The sequence below is a fragment of the Euphorbia lathyris genome, chromosome 10, assembly GCF_963576675.1.
Source record: "Euphorbia lathyris chromosome 10, ddEupLath1.1, whole genome shotgun sequence".
Lineage (NCBI taxonomy): Eukaryota > Viridiplantae > Streptophyta > Magnoliopsida > Malpighiales > Euphorbiaceae > Euphorbia > Euphorbia lathyris.
In genome coordinates, this window is record NC_088919.1 from 50,273,393 (window position 1) to 50,279,048 (window position 5,656).

The window sequence follows — 5,656 nt, forward strand, 5'->3', positions numbered from 1 at the left end:
CTGTCACATAAAGGATGCAGTTTGTAAATAAGAATCACAACTAAGCAGATCTTAATTTTTTCCTCAATACATACAATGATGAACTCAATTTATTGGATATACTAATCAATTTATATTTCATATGGGTCTGATTCGAAGATTAGCATAAAAGCTTGCTTTTTTTTCCAATTAATAATACATAGTAGCATAAAACTTTAAATTTTTTTTATACGCACAAAATTTTAGTTTTGATTATTAGTGAGGAATGTGACACTTATTAAAACTACTAAAATCATACACTTTTTTTTTGAACCCCTAAAATCATACACTTATTAAAACTGCTGACTGTGTGTTAGCTCAATGGTTGAGCAGTTGGGAGCAGCAGCAGAGGACTCATTGGGGTCCAAGTTGGGTTCAGATAAGGCTTGTTCCTTTGGATCAGGAACAAAGGCTTGATTTTCCTGAGTTGATGGCTCAGTTAGTGGAATGACAATTTGGAAGAGTGGGAAGGTGATATTGATTTCTGATGGGTCAAGAGGAGCGGTATCAGCATTGTTGCCTCATCAACGAAGTGAACCTTTGGTTTATTGCTCTTCTTTTTGTATTTTTTCTCTCGGCTTGAGCGATGGTGTTTGTGTTTATGATAGGAAGTGGGGATAGGAGATTGGTGGTAAAGGAGGAGTTTGGTTTGTTTGAGCAGGTTCCTCCTCAGTGTGAAGTGGTTCATCCTGCTGGTTAGTGGATGGGTCAGTTGTGAACGGAATGGAGTACATAGCAGGTGGTTGTTGACCCGGAGCAGAGGTAGAAACATGAGTGATCTCAGTAGCCATCCCTTGTGATTTGAGGAAGTGAGAGTCCTCGGGTATCGCAATGGCCAGCGGCTGAGGTGTCAGTGTGTAACGCCCCAAAAATACGCTAACAGATATTTTGATAAAATAATAATAATAATAATAATTTTATAAAATGAAAAATATCAAATAATAAAGGGTAATTTTGGCATTTTATCAAATTTCATTAAAACCTACTTCGTATATCTATATATATAAATGCACAAGGATCAAAAAACCATAACTCCTGAAAAACTAGCCGCCATCATGTAGAGCAAAATTTTGATAAACATTTTCATGGGTTTTCAAGGTAAGGTTTGCTAAAACTCTCATTTAAATTATTTTATTTATTTATTTATCATAAGATTATATTGTAAGATCAATAGTATATATTTTTTTTAATTATGGTGGTTTGGCCTTTGAATCTCGCAAATGGAGATTTTGATTTAAAATCTTCATCTATGGCTTCCTCAAAATTTGATTTTTAATGGAATATATATACAATTCATTTTTTTTTTTGCTTTTTTTTTTGACAAAGTTTTTGTTTAATTTAAGTTGGGTCAATAAGTTAGATAATATAAATTTATAAGTATAGACTAGTTTTCTTTACAATATTTATATCTACTCACAGATTTTGTAATTGAAATAATAGAAATTGATAACGTTTATGCATATAGGATTTATGAGCAAGTAATTCATTTTATAAAATTATATAGGATATGATGATCAAATGGAGATAAGTCAGAGATCGATAAGATGTTAGTTTTCTATTGGAATTAAGGTAAGTGGTTAATTATATATATAGCTTTTTGTTTGCTTGTTTGTATGTCTATTGCAATTGATTGATATACTTGTGATGAACGTGAGTAATTAATTAAATATATGCTACCTTTGATTGTATGTTTGGTACTATACGGACTAATCGATATAAATTGTTTAATTGGTTTGATCTATGTGTTTGACATGTATATATATATATATATATATATATATATATATGAATGATACGTTGATGATGATTATGTTGGTAGGAAAATATTTGAGAATGATATCAACGATGATGACATGAGGATGAGAAATATATATATGGTAAATGTAAATTGGAGTATAAAAAATGTTAGAGATATAAGAATAAGAGCTTAAACTAGGATAGTATATTCAATGGTTGCGATTGAGATGAGAAAAATGAATATTGTGATTACATGAAATATTGACACCAGGTATTTGTTACGATAGGGTGTCCGGTACCGGGTATTTGTTACGATAGGGTACCGAGAGTATATTATTGGGCTACCGGGAATTTGTTACGATAGGGTATGTCCATGATATAGATATTATGGCCACGCAACCATTGAGTATTACTAGACTAGAGTAAGCAGGGCCCTTTTGAACACAGAGATCGATAAGATGTTAGTTTTCTATTGGAATTAAGGTAAGTGGTTAATTATATATATAGCTTTTTGTTTGCTTGTTTGTATGTCTATTGCAATTGATTGATATACTTGTGATGAACGTGAGTAATTAATTAAATATATGCTACCTTTGATTGTATGTTTGGTACTATACGGACTAATCGATATAAATTGTTTAATTGGTTTGATCTATGTGTTTGACATGTATATATATATATATATATATATATATATATATATATATATATATATGAATGATACGTTGATGATGATTATGTTGGTAGGAAAATATTTGAGAATGATATCAACGATGATGACATGAGGATGAGAAATATATATATGGTAAATGTAAATTGGAGTATAGAAAATGTTAGAGATATAAGAATAAGAGCTTAAACTAGGATAGTATATTCAATGGTTGCGATTGAGATGAGAAAAATGAATATTGTGATTACATGAAATATTGACACCGGGTATTTGTTACGATAGGGTGTCCGGTACCGGGTATTTGTTACGATAGGGTACCGGGAGTATATTATTGGGCTACCGGGTATTTGTTACGATAGGGTATGTCCATGATATAGATATTATGGCCACGCAACCATTGAGTAATACTAGACTAGAGTAAGCATGGCCCTTTTGAATAAATAAATGGTAATTATTAATTATTAGATATTTTGCTTGATAACTAATAAATATTAAATGCATGTAAACTAAATTGTATGCGCGTGTGGTTGTGCTATGTATATAGTTAGCTATCTTACTGAGCCCCCCAAGCTCACCCCACTTTCCACCAGTTTTCTTTTCAGGTTAATGTCATTAAATGCTTAGAGATGCTCGTTTGGATCGGCCAGTATGTAGAGTCGTCATTTTTAGATTTTATTACTAATAGTCTACCTCTGCACTTTTGGTAAATTGTAAATGTTTGGTTTCATTTATTTGAACCTATTGGAATGCATTTATAAACGAAATGCTACTGCGTTTTTTTTAGTTTTATAATTATATTAAATGGAATTTATTACTATTCCTGAAATTTACGGTTTTTAAAAAAGGGGTGTTACACAGTGGCTTGACCCTTGTATTTTTTTTTCTTTAGAGGCTGCTCATCCTCTAAATCCCCAGTAGTGGGCCGTTTCTGCTGCGTCTCAATAGGAGTAGGCTCAGAGTCAGGTTTAGAGACTCTGACCTTCTTAGTTACATCCTTGGGGGACTTGGGCTCAAGAGATATAAGCTCATCAGCCTTTCTTTTCTTGCCCTTACTAGGCTTGGCAGCTTCAGTGCCTTCGTCCTTCTTTCCTTTCGGCACTTGCATTCTGCTGTGTGCAAGAGTCTAGAGACACAACAGTGATCTTCGTGCCTTCCCCATCCTTCTCACCTTCAAGATCTATCTTGTGGTGCTTGAGAATGGCTGTAATGAGTGAGCCTAGTCTGAGCTTCATCGTACTGCATTGGAACGCATCGACCAAGAAGACTGGCATACGGTTACTTCTCCAACATGTGCCAGATTATGCACTGCTCCAAATTGGACGCATATATGGTTGAGTTGAGTTTTGGAAAGAGGAAGTTGGTTTTCATATAATGGGCTTACCTATGAGGTTGGGAGAGGGAAGTGGTGGAGAATTCACCAGTAAAGGGAAAAATATCCTACTGTTACGGGAAAGGGAAAAATAACAAAACTAGCTAATGGACAAAACGTAGTACAACTAATAGTACAACTAATTACAATTATTTATTTTGTTGGGCCCTAACTTGGTTAATGGTTGTTTTGTATTATTTGGGCCTAATGTAGTTGGACTGAGTTTAGCATATTCTTCCGCTAAGGCAAAATAAGAGATAAGAAATTATTTTCTTAAAAATTTAAAATAAAAAGTTTAAAAATATCTATATCATTACAAAAAAAGAGCATTTCAGTCATGACTTCAGAAATGTTAGTGTAATTTTTATAATTGAATCACTTATAAACATCATTTAAAAAGTATATTATTTTTTTATGTATTTGTGCACAAATTTTATATTAATTGGTTCAGAAAATAAAAGTTTTACGTTTTTATAATAGGTTTGATGATGAAATATGTTTAACCTTGATGAAATATTTGGGCTATTTATTTATTTCTTTGTTACATGTGTACAATAGAACTTGTGATAAGAATTTACATAAGATGAGACAAACACAATAGCATATGTATACACGTATCTTTGATAGTAAAAGAAATATTTGTGATTTCACGTTTTGTCAAATTTATATTTTTGGAGTTTTTTTATTCAAACGAAGATTGGAGTTTTTGTTTTGCTAAAACCGAAGATCTTTTAGTTTGATATCGAAAAAATGACTGCTGGTGACCTTAAAATGAAAATTTTCTGGTTAGTACCAAATTGAGTATGAAACTAAATTTTTTATTTTCCGAAATCATCCTTTTCGGAGATTTCTCTCTCTAAATGTTCAATTTCTCTCTCCTAACAAAACAACACCTAAATAATCTCAAAATTAAAAAATTAAAGAATTAACGTTATCTGTAATATCATCAAGTCTTTATTTTGATGTCGTCAATGCTCATTTTAATTTTGAGGTCCTTATTTTTAATAAAGCGAAAGACCTTAGTCATTTCTTGGCCGTAAAACAAATCTCAGTCCCGTTTGGAGAAAAAAAAATTCTCACGTATCTGTTTGACAAAACGTGAAAGCACCAAATTGTTTTAGACTTTTACCATAATTGATATGTTATTAGTGATAACATGACACGTACACAAGTAGAGTAAAGATAACAAGATTTGTGACTGAGGAGAGACTTCGTTAATATGGTTGGAAATTGGTCCAATTTGTCAAAGTTAGGTCCTTAATTGTACCATTTAGAGTATTAGAAGATAAAATCGCTTTTAGTCGATAGTTATAGAATGTTTTTGTACCTTATCTCATATATATATATATATTGATGCAAAAATTCAAAATTAGGTATAAATAACAGCAAAAGGAAGTGACTATTCATGATCCATCGACATTAAGAGGTGTTTGGGATATTCTCTAGTAATATATGGGTGCTCTACACATAATTTTCATTGAGTTTTTTGACGGTCTGTGTAAGCTCCTCCCTCTAAGCATCCCTTGGATTTTTCACTGGTGGAAAAAGAGAGATGTACGGAAGTTTTGTTGCACCCTCAGCTACTGAATCTACCTTGGAAAAATGGTTGCAGTTTCACCCTCCACTTGAAGAAAAGTTTAAAATTGTTGCAATTGTATCCAAAAACCCTCTCTGACTCCACCACTAGTATAAATTAGGGGTGACAACGAAGCGAGGCCAGGATTCGATGCATCGCCCTCAAAAAAATATTGAGGGTGGTTCTGGAAAATTTTAAAATAAAGTTCAGGAATTTTTTAACACCTGCACAGATGTCTACGGGTGACGAAGAATCCCCAAATGGTATGGGTGCCGAAGGATAAATT

General features: G+C 32.6%; 1 long non-coding RNA gene across 1 annotated transcript; it reads left to right on the top strand.

The window, feature by feature from the left end:
* The first annotated feature begins 1,061 nt into the window (after positions 1 to 1,061).
* LOC136208815 (uncharacterized) lies at positions 1,062 to 3,101 on the top strand. Its single transcript, XR_010677290.1, has 3 exons — positions 1,062 to 1,121; positions 1,523 to 1,587; positions 3,016 to 3,101. It is a non-coding gene; the product is annotated as an uncharacterized lncRNA (long non-coding RNA).
* The last annotated feature ends 2,555 nt before the right edge of the window (positions 3,102 to 5,656 follow it).